Source organism: Lycium ferocissimum, unplaced genomic scaffold (genome assembly GCF_029784015.1).
Source record: "Lycium ferocissimum isolate CSIRO_LF1 unplaced genomic scaffold, AGI_CSIRO_Lferr_CH_V1 ctg592___fragment_3, whole genome shotgun sequence".
NCBI lineage: Eukaryota > Viridiplantae > Streptophyta > Magnoliopsida > Solanales > Solanaceae > Lycium > Lycium ferocissimum.
The window spans coordinates 33,137-45,157 of NW_026726164.1; the positions used below are offsets into that span (position 1 = coordinate 33,137).

General features: G+C 36.6%; 1 long non-coding RNA gene across 1 annotated transcript; it reads left to right on the plus strand.

Moving 5' to 3' along the window:
• Positions 1 to 4,999: 4,999 nt before the first annotated feature.
• On the plus strand, positions 5,000 to 11,774 carry LOC132045032 (uncharacterized). The gene is made up of 3 exons (XR_009412337.1): positions 5,000 to 5,368; positions 11,315 to 11,445; positions 11,689 to 11,774. It is a non-coding gene; the product is annotated as an uncharacterized LOC132045032 (long non-coding RNA).
• The last annotated feature ends 247 nt before the right edge of the window (positions 11,775 to 12,021 follow it).

The following is a 12,021-nucleotide window of genomic DNA, read 5'->3' on the forward strand; positions in this document are numbered from 1 at the left end:
AGAGTTGTAGAGGGAAATGTGAAGAGGTACTATATGTAGTAGCATTTTTCTGGCGGGAAAGATGCTGACGTGGCTACTTTGCCAGGTCGGATTTGGCGCTAATTAGCGGGAAAGCTGAGGTGGAAGCTGATGTGTTTACTTGCCACGTAAGATTTTGGCGCGAAATTTTATTAGCGGGAAAGGCTTATGGGCTGTACTTCGTGAACCTTGGATTGTTGTAATTTGGGTCATTTGCACTTTTGTTCCTATTTTGTGTTGGTCTTTAATTTTTGTCCTCGCAACAAATAAATTTTTTGGGAAAGAACGTTGTTGTCCCCTAAAAATAAAATAATTGTTCGTCTATACTCCTTTTACTTTTATGCCCCTAAAATTATTTATTCGAAATTATGATACCAACATCGTATAAAATATACTGTGATAGTATCATGTTCATTTACTCAAAAGACATATTTTTCTAAAATATATTCTCTATAATATCATCATTTTATATACATATACTATGATAGTATTATGAAAAACTGTTTCAGTCCTTCAATGAAATACTTCTCAGACATCCATGATACCATCATGGTACATAAATATACTGAGATAGTATCATGAAGGATAAAGACTCGAGCAGTCCTCCGTGATACCATCACGATATTATACTGCGATGGTATCATGAAGGAAGGATATTGGGCGAGAGGGTTTTCGGGTAAATATTTTTTGTCGGTTGGGTAAAAAGCGAAATTAGTTTAGATACATATATTATATTTTAGCATATTTTGTGTTGTTTTCTTTAAATTTATTGCAAGACATAAATTTATATTTTCGCATAATAATATTCCACAATTTATGCCGGCATGACTTTTGTCCTTAAAGAACTTATGCCCCGCTAGAAATAAAGACTTGATTGCTTAAGGGACCAAAATTAAAGACCAACCCATTTATAGGACAATTAGTGCAATTTCTTCCAATAATTTGGTATAGGCCGTTACAATTCTTTTCTTTATTTATTTCTCTTTTTAAGTAACATTTATTTTTATTCTTAATTTATTGAAGTTAGATTTACTAAATAATTAAATTTAGTGTAATTGGTAATAAATGAAAGAGCTGTATCTGATTTATAGATGTTTGATAGCATATGGACTACAAGTATAGTCTATTTTTTAAAAATAAAAAAAAAAAAAAAAAAAAACTTACAAAATTATTTTATATTTTCTGAAAGTTAATACTAATAACACTTAATTGATGAGAAGTTGCAGAGCTATGTAGTAGTGAATGTAATCTGCCAATTTGGTGTGTTACCGTCACAATTATTTTATTCATTTCTCTTTTTATATTGTTTGATGAAGCTAGATTTATATTAAACAATTAAATATTGTGCAAATTTGGTGTGGTACCGTTATCATTATTTTCAATAAGTATTTCTCTTTTTATATTGTTTGAAGCTAGATTTATACTAAACAGTTAAATATTGTGCAAATTTGGTTTGTGACCGTTACAAGTATTTTCAATGAGTATTTCTCTTTTTATACTTATTTATTTGAAGCTAGATTTACTTGTGGAATTGGTAATAAATGAAAGAATGGTCTATGATTTATAATATTTTGTTGTATATGAACTACTTATATAGACTTCTTTAATACAAAATAGATTAATCTTGAAATAGACTCTTGACCCTGGTCCAGCACTTGTTCCACACTCGGGCGACTTGGTTCGGAGAATAATGAATTAGTTTAGCTGCTTGGAGTGTTTTTGGATGTTTAGCTTTGGACAGAAGAAGTTACTCCTTTTATTCCAATTTGTTTGAAGGTTGACCAATTTGGAAGTCAAACGCCTGACTACGGTTTTCTCCAACTCTTTCTTATATTTTGAATTATTAATTGTGCAGACTTATAATACTTTTTATGTAGGTTTCAAATATGTAAATTTTATTATAAAATGCTCGAAAAATCTATATTTAAAATTAAGTCAAAGAAAAAGTTGTTTGACTCACAAATTGGTAACCTTCAAACAAATTGGGATGGAGGAAGTATGATTTGGGATTCCAAATCATGATTTCAATTTTTTAAAAATGTAAAAATCGACCCAAAAATTTATATTTTGTAAAAAATAAAAAAAAATAAAAAATATTAGTTTGTAGATATATTTACCAACCATTTATATCAAATATTAAACGATTTGCAAGTTGGTAGGATATTTATAATATATTAAAGAGTAGTTACACTACAACCCATGTTCAATTTTTCTTTTTATTGAACTAAAGTTTGATCAATTGATCTTGTATTTTTTAGAAAGGCCTTATAGTAGCGTATTAATTTTGTTATGAATTATGATTTTCTCATTTGGTAAGATTGTATAAGTTTGATGGTTTCACAACTTGTGAGGGTTTTTATGTCTATCAGACGAAATACAATTTAAAAAATCCTAATTACATGTCCAAACAAAAATTCAACTTCAAGTCATCATGATTTCAAATTATTGATTTCATATCATGTCCAAGCGACTCCTTACTTTCTTTTTGTCTATTTTAAAAAAGCTATTTATACATTTAGTAAAATTTTAATTGCGACATTCGTATTCTACCATCATAAATTTTTAAGATTCAAGAAAATATTAAATTCTTATATGGGAAACTTACATAAACAGCTACCTTTTAACAGCTTCTAACAATTTATAGCTACTTTTTCTATATTTACAAATCGTAGCTAGTTTTTGTTATATTTTTGTATTCGCGTTTTTGAAATACGGAAAACACGGAAATACAAAGTTGGCAATGATTCGCATTTTTGAAGGCTTTGAAATACAAAAATCGGCGAGTCAAAATAGGCTGTATCTATGGAACGATTCTTTTAAATGGTAAATCAAATTAAATCAACCATGTATTAAGCTTGTTGAAGTTCCATAATAACCCACGTTTTCTCTCAAATTACTCCACAAACTTTTAGAAATACTTCCAAATACTAAAAATATATTGGAATACAATAAAATATGGTTGATTGTTTAAGAAATATAAAATTGTAGTATGCATATATACAATGGAATATATCGAGAAAATTGTTTCATAAATTAGAAATTTTTGAAATACAACGAAATATACCGAAATATCTTGAAGCATTTTATCAAACACTTGGTAAGCATTAAAAGCTCCACAACTCTCATCGGAGGTGGATATGCGTTTAACCTTATAAGTGAACCATATTGCCACCGCGGAGAAGAAAGTGTCGAAAAAGTAAAGAACAAACCAAAACGTCACTCCTTTTCTTCATAGATTTATAAATCGAGAGAAACTTAAAATTTTCACGATTTATAGCAACATTGAAGAGTTGCCTAATAAACTAAATAATACGAGCTCTCTAGTGTTATTCTTTATACGATATTGCGGAGAGATTATGTGCTCTATGCCATCAAGAAAGTTCTATATAGTTCTTGTCATTTAATCACAATCTTGAACAATTTTCTTGAAAATTGACATATTTGAAGGAATCGGGCAAGGGAAATAGATCGACTTGGTCGGGGGCGGGGAGAGGGAAGAGAGAGAGAGAAAGAGAAGGGTGAGGGAGAAATAAATTTGAGAGGTGAGAGAAAACTAATTTAAAAGAGAAACTTGTGAAATACAGGACACTAGTTATGATGTGTAATTTAAGAAAATATTTTAGTTATGAACAATAAATAAAATCAAAGGTAGTTATTATTCATAAATAGGTCTTAGAAGTAGTTATGACAAGTAAATTTTCCTTCTTATAAAGGGTTTAATATTCCAATGATAGGCCTTAAAATTCGAACCTGGTCTAAACTAATTTTTCAATTTTTTTTGCCACTAAACTAAAAGAATACCTTATCACACGCTAGTAGTAAAAATTTACTCACATTATATTGAGTGCTCACACCAAATAAGAGCCCGTTTGGATTAGCTGAAAAAAAGTGGCTTTTAAGCATAAGTGTTTAAAGTACTTTTAAGTGCTGAAAGTTATTTTATAAATAAACAGTTACGTATTTGGATAAAAATACTTAAAGGGTTTTTTTTTTTAAATAAGGGCAGTATTGAAAGTAACATAAAATATAAAGGATAAAAGGGTAAAGTTGTTGGTCAAACCAAAATAGCTTTTAAGCCAAAAAAATAAGTTGGGATTGAGCAACTTCTTGGTTTTGACTTATTTTAAGCACTTTTTAACTTAATTTAAGCTGTTTTCTATTTTTGGCTAACACTGAAATAAGTTAAAAATGACTTATAAGCTGGTTTGACCAACTTATAAGCCAAACCAAACGGGCTCTAAGTGGATACATAACATGTGTTTCCATATAGAATATTAGCATTTTATTATGGTTAATTAATTTACATTTTCACTTTATTAAATTAATAAACCACGATAACTTTAATTGATTTGATGTAAACATCAGTATGAGTAAGTATTTGCTCAAACTAGCTATGTCACTCGCTATACACCTTTTTAGTTTAAAACATTATGATCAAATCTTTTTTATAATTTTAAAATTCGTCAATCAAATAAGACAAAAAAATGGAGGGAGTAATCTCCAAAATAAATGAGAATCCCAACTACAGGAAGTAGTAACACAGAAGGTCACCCAACTATGAGTAATGATCTCCCAAAGTCATGTTTCTTTGTTTTGTAACAATAAGGTCACTCAACTTTCCCTATATCACATCAAAAGTCACCCAATAAATATTTGTCCAATAAAATATGACATGTCACTTAATTTAATCCACATCGAAATCCACATGGTAAAAAGACCCAACCCAAATCTAGGCCTATTCAGGCAAAAGACCTTAATGCAGAGTTTAAAAAGTTCTAACTGAGTAAAAAAAAAAAAAAAGAAGTTTTTTTTTTTTTTTCCCCCTTAATGCAAACCTCTAACTTAAGGTAGAATTTTGCCTTAAGGTAGAGCTTGCCTTATGTCTGAAGGTAGCAAAACTCTACCTAAACTGCAAAACTCTGCCTTGCGAATCCAAACTCTATGTTGTAATTTTTTAAAAAAAAATTTTGACTGAGCTGGGGTTCAAACTCGGAACCAAGAGATTTTAGCAAAGGACTAAAAATGAAAGACCACCAATTTGAGAGTAAAAAATTAAAGACCACCCCTGAATAAGGACAGTCGTGCAAATTGCCCGTTTAATTCCCATTTCAGCCTAAATTGGTCCAAAGATCCAGCCCAGCTTACATATAACCCGACCCGACCCGACCCGGGTTCCTTTCCATTTTCCACAAAACCACAAAACGAACACAGCAGCCCTAAATCATCTCTCCCACGCAAAATCACAGCTACAAAAATGGGTTTCGGAGCCCTAAGATCAATAATCCGACCCCTTTCTTATCGACCCGACCCGTATCCGCACTCAACTCTCCGGCGACAAGAATATCTCCGGGTATTACTAATCTTCATTTTTCAGTTATAATCAGTTTTTATTATTGACTTACAACATTCGAGTATTTTTGGGTGTTGTTGATATAGACGAATTTAGGGAAAATTACGCTCTATGTCTACTGGGAGAAAATATTTACGCCACATAACACATATTTTTGGGTGCTGTTTGGTATGAGGGAAAATGGTTTCCAAGAAAATATTTTCTCGTGATTTTCTTTAAGAGCAGTTGCATATATTCAAAGCAAAACACTATGAAGTTTTTTAAGGAAAACATTTTTGATAGGAGCTCAGTCATTAAATTTAAGACTTTCCGATTTAGGGTTCCACCATTCAGTTGTGCTTTTCACAGCTTAACTGATAGTCGATTACCAAAAAAGTTGAAGAGCAAGTAACAAGACTAAACGTAAAAGAGCTAGCTTGAGACCTCCAGGTTAATCTTCATTTTGGACTAGGGTTTAAGGTTTTATGCTTATTTTTAGATTTGGGCATTTTGTTCTGCAAATTACTATGATGTTTTTGGTTGCTTTTGTTGTTGGGTGTATTTGGTATGAGGGAAAAAAATTTCCACGGAAAATAAGTGTGTTTTCTACTCATTTTCTTGTGTTTGGTAGGCAAAGTTGGAAAATGTCATTTTAAGAGCATTTACATATATTTAAAGCAAAACACTTTGAAGTTTTTAGAATCGAAGTGTAACTTCTGATAGTGGTGGTAGGCGTGTGGTAAGTGGGGGTGGGGGGGTGCGTGTGGAGCGGGTTGGCAGGTGGTGGGTGAGGGGTGGGGGGTTGGGGTGGAGGTAGGCAAGTAGGGGTGTGTGGATGGATGGTGCCGGTCTTAACTGAGGTAAGGGTCTTTTTTAAGTCTTGACCTCTCTAGTACCTAGTTCCTTCTCTACTCTGCCACTTCTCGTGTAAGAATGTGCACTCTTTAGCTGGGAACCTCTGTTGGGCCTGCATTTTTTATCTGGTTTATAATTCAATACCAATATATTTATAAGAAACTGAGGGACAAAAAAGAATGAGTAGAATTACTGAATGTCTGTTCATTTTAAGAAACTGTTTTTTTTTCCCCATTGGAGACTACTTAGCATTCTCTTTGTTACTAATTGTACAAACAGATGTCCCTGGGTTAATGTGTTCACATAGGTCGAGAGGTGTAATTATCTTATTCGTTATTATATTCAACTCACATGTCATGATTTTCTGCATTTTTATGAAACCCTTATGAATGGTTTTATCATTTGTATCCATCGAAATACGGGCTACTGCTGGATAACTAATCTCTTTCTTTTACAAGTCTGATGGATAACCTGTCATATATCGTGAAGATCCATCCACACACCCCTACCTGGTTGATTTGCAACTTCAGGGTTTACGGTTTTATTCCATTTTCAGATTTGGGCATTTCGCTATGCAAATTATGATATTTTTGGGGTGCTTTTGGTATAGACAAATATCTTTTACATAGAAAGTGTCTTCCATAGGAAATATTTTAGCTGGAGAAATCATTTACTCCCTCCGTCCTAACTATAAGTTGCAGCTTTTTTTTTTTTTTTTTTTTTTTTGTTGAAGTGAGAGATGTGAGTGTCAATATCATTCTGTCAGCCCGCTCAAGAGTTAAACAATGTGTTGTAACCACCTGCCCAACTTAACCAACGGTAACATCTCCTCCCTCCTCCCACTCGCCATCCCGTCAGGCGACCAGACCGCACCACTGCCCAGGTAACGCCGGCGACCAGGTAACGCCGGCAACTTTTCCGGCTAGACTTACTTTTCTTCTCTCTTTCCTTTTCTTCTTCTCCTCTTCCTCTTCTCTACTCCTTTTCCCCTTTTTCGTCGCTCTCCGGCGCCGCGTAAAAATCAATTTTTTTTTTTTTTTTTTTCGGGAGCATTTTCCGGCCACCTCCCTCTCTTTCTCTCTTTTTTTTCTTTTTTTCTTTTTCTTTTCTTGTTCCCCCTCTTCTCTCGCTCCCCGTGTAGTCCGTGAGAATAATTCGGCGATTAACGGTGAACAAGAACTCCGACGAATGAACGGTGAACGATACTCGAACGTTGAACAAAGTGTTTTCCGGCGATCGAGTTCATTTCAATCGGAGTTGGTACCTCCGTTGCCATATCCATTATTTGTCCATACACTTGTAGTTACATTTTTTTTGCTACCTTTAGACTTTTGAATAGTTTATTAGTTCATACTCATTTTCGTGGCTTTGCTTAGTGATGGTAGACTAGGGTCATGTTCTCGTTGGGGGACGGGGGCGAGGGTTAGGAGGGGTAAGTGGGTTAAAGGAGCGTCTAGGTTGAGAGTAGGATCTTGGAACATTGGAACGTTAACGGGGAAGTCCATAGAGCTAGTTAAGATTCTTAAGAAGAGGAAGATTAATATAGCTTGTATCCAAGAGACCAAATGGGTAAGTCCTAAAGCTAAGGAGGTAGACGGGTATAAGCTGTGGTTCTCTGGTAGGTCGAAGTATAGAAATGGGGTGGGCATTTTAGTAGATAGTGAATTGAGAGATCAGGTGGTAGAGGTTAGGAGAGTCACTGATAGGATGATGTCGATTAAGGTGGTCGTTGAAGGACTCACTTTGAACATTATTAGTGTATAAACCAGCCGGCAAAACGAGGAGAAGAGGCGCTTTTGGGAGGATTTTGACGAATTAGTGGGAGGCATACACTGAGAAGCTATTCGTGGGAGGTGATTTCAATGGACACATCGGACCTATTTCGGGAGGTTATGATGATGTGCATGGAGGCTTTGGCCCCGGGGACGGGGAATGGAGGAGGAGTCTCACTTTTGGATTTTGCAAGAGCTTTTGGGTTGGTGATAGCCAATTCGAGTTTCTCAAAGAAGGAGGAGCACTTGGTAACCTTCCGTAGTTCGGTGGCTAAGACTCAAATAGACTTTTTTTTACGAAGGATGATAAAGGTACGTGCAAGGATTGTAAGGTCATACAACGAATATCTTACAACCCGTATTTTTGGGTGATGGATTTAGCGATCAAGATGACGAGGAAGAAGAGGGTCGTGGAGGACCGACCTAGGAATGGGGGAGTTTGACCACTATTAGTGCTACTGGAGATGGGAGAGAAATTGAAGGATATGGGGGCCTGGGATAGTAGTGGGGATGCGACCAGTATGTGGGATAAGACGGCTAGTTGCATTAGGGTGGTAGCAAGGGAAGTGTTGGGGGTCTCGACAGGTAGTCGTGGTCAGCATCGAGGGGAGCAGTGGTGGAATAGATATTCAAGGGAAGGTGGAAGCAAAGAAGATGGCGTATGCGAAGTTTTGAGGTGGAGAAGTGGACGAATACAGAACTTTATAAGATGGCGAGGAAGGAGGCGAAGTTGGCAGTTTCGACGGCAAAAACGGCAGCTTTTGAACGTATGTATGCTGAACTAGAAGAGAAAGGAGGGGACCAGAAATTGTTCAGGCTAGCCAAGGCGAGGGAGAGAAAGGCACGTGATGTGGATCAAGTAAAATGCATCAAGGACGAGCATGGCAAAGTATTGTTAGAGGAGACTCTCATTAGACGGAGATGGCAGTCATACTTCTCCAAACTCTTGAATGAAGAAGGGGAGAGACATTGTGTTGGGTGATTTAGAACATAAGCAAAGGCGTCGCGATTTTGGCTACTAGGAGTATTAAGGTTGACGAGGTTAGGGCTTATTTTCAGGATGCGCGAGGAAGAGCGCATTTTGTTCCGACAAATTACGGAAGAGCGTTTTTGGAGTGGGCGACTAGGTTGTTTAATGTCATCTTTAAGACGGCATTGATGCCCGAAGAATGGAGGGCGAATGTAATGATCCTCTATACAAGAATAAGGAGATATTTCAACAACTATAGAGGTATCTTGCTAAGCTATACTGGAAAGTGTGGGAAAGGGTGGTGGAGATGAGGGTAAGGAGAGGTGTGTCTATTTTAAAACCAGTTCGGATTCATATACGTTCAACTAAAGCCATCCATCTTTGAGAAGGATGGTGGAGCGAGATAGGGAGAGGAAGAGGGACTTACACATGGTATTCATCGACCTAGAAAAGGCTTATGACAAAGTTCAGACGGATCCTATGGAAATGCTTGGAGGCTAAAAGGTACCCGTGGCGTACATTAGGGTGATCAAGGACATGTGAGGGAGCCAAATTGGTGAGGACGGTAGGAGGAGACTCGAGGTTGTGATGGGGTTGCATCAAGGATAGCTCTTAGTCCGTTTTTATTTTCCTTGGTGTGTGGATGGATTGACACGGCAAATTCAGGTGAGGTGCCATGGTGTATGCTTTTCGCGGACGACATAGTCCCGATTGACGAGACTCTCTAGCGGAGTTAACGCTTCGGGAGTGTTGGAGACATACTGCGGAATCTAAAGGGTTTCTCGTGTAGGACCAAGACGAGTACTTGGAGTGTAAGTTCGAGCGAAGCACCTGGGAGGCCGACTCGGAAGTAAGGCTTGGTATTTTGTCATCTGGAAGAAAAGTAGTTTCAAGTACCAATATATTTGTGCAAGGCGGCGGGGAGATTGACGATGATGTCACACATCGGGGCGGGGGTGGATGAAATGGAGGCTTGCTTGTGCTGTGACAGAAGGTGCCACCAAAAAGGGCAAGTTTACAAAGTAGTGGTTAGGCCGACTATCTTTGACGGGGCGGAGTGTTCTCTAAGATCTCTCACGTTCAAAAGATGAAAGTTGCCGAGATGAGAATGTTGAGATGGATGTGTGGCCACATAGAGTGACGAGGATTAGGAATGAGGATATTCGGGATAAGGTGGGGTGGCCTCGGTGGAAGACAAGATGCGAGTCGAGATTGAGATGGTTTGGGCATGTGAAGAGGAGAGACACCCTCATGCGGAGGTGTGAGAGGTTGGCCATGGATGGTTTCGGACGAGGTAGGGGTAGGCCGAAGAAGTATTAGGGAGAGGTAATTAGACACGACATGGCGCTTTCTTTTACCGAGGACATGACCTTAGATAGGAGGGTTTGGAGGACCCAAATTAAGGTAGAAGGCTAGTAGATAGTCTCGTTATCCGTTCTTATTAGTAGTCGCATTATTGCAATATAATTTTTTGTGCTTCGATTTCGTTATTACGGTTATTTCCTATGCTTTGATTATCGTGTTATTTCCGATTTTTTCAATATTATGTTATTTCTGTGTTATGATTATCCCGTGTTATCCGTTGCTTGCATTATTTCTTCCATATCGCTTTGAATCTCTTATTGAATCTCTTAACCTTATCTTACTTCTTTTTATGCTTCTAGAAAGGGGTCTTTCCATAGTCCTACCTTTTAGGAGTAAGAAATACACCTACTACCCTCCGTCCCAACGATGTGGGATTTCACTCGGTTGTTGTTGTTGTTGACAATGATAACATATAAGTTGCAACTTTTCTCATGTCAATTTGATGGAAAATATATCTTAAAGTGTAGGTAAAAGTAGTTTGATTTTCGAGAAGCGAAATATGACAACTAATTTGGTACAGGAGTACTTGATCATTTTCTCGGGCTTAGTTGGGATTGTAATGGTATGAGGTGGGGGATTGGAACATGAGGATGTCGTTTTGATGATATTCTTGAGTGTTCACATTCACAACCTAAGTTACTCGGACTCTTCGAAAGTGTTGCGGCAACCGTGTCGGATCCTCCAAAAATATACTACTTTCGAAGGATGCGACATGCACCCGATGACATTTTAGGAGAGGCCGAGTAACTTAGTAATCACAACAATGTCTAAGTGTTGGGATGGTAAAGAAACTGACTTTGTCATGAAGTGATGTAAGTCATTTCCCTTCTTTTGGTGGAAAACATTTTCCTTGGAATTTTTTTTTTTTTCAACAATTCAAACTAACCACACACTAGAAAAGGAAAACATTCCCTAAAAATATTTTCGGCTATGATTTTTATTGACTTTTGGATTTTGACAGAGTGAAAAGAAGTTAGAAGCTTTTTTTTTTCTTTTGGAATTTAGGTCCGTATGCATGGGTAAAATATACCCCCCCAGTGAACCTATAAGTCCAAACAATCCCAATGAAGGAAGTGTCAAGCGAAGGAATGAGAAGAAGAGAATCGGGCAGAGAAAGGCATTTATATTGGTATGTCGTTACAGCTTTTGATTCCCTTTATCTTAAAAGATATACCTCGGCAGCTGCTATGATTATTGTCACCATTGTATTGCCTTTTTCGAAAAGACTTCCTTTCAAATGTGAATCCAGCATATTTTTCGCAACAGGTACTTTAATTGGTTTGCCATCTCCGAAGGGCATTTTAATTATGCTAGGTAATCCCCTGATTTCTGTGGCTCTTATGAAAACGTCCTGACCAAGTTTATTCTGTGGGATAAAGAAATAATATCTTCTGTGATGAACATCAATGATGGACCTGCTTCCTCCAGTTGGTGAGACTGCATCCTGTCAAATAAAATTTTAAAAAATAGGGATACTTTACTAACAGTAGGAGGAGGATTATACTAGATATCTGATACAATATCTCATGAAGCATAGTAATCGGATTTTTAGTTTGAATAGTTTGTTGAATTACTCAAATAATGTGTTAAGATATTCAATGGCATGGAATCAAAACATGGTAATATCTCATGTATATGCACAAATAACAGCAGGTAGATGAGAGAAATTTTTATTGTAAGTAATGATCCTTAAACGTGGGTGTTTCATAATG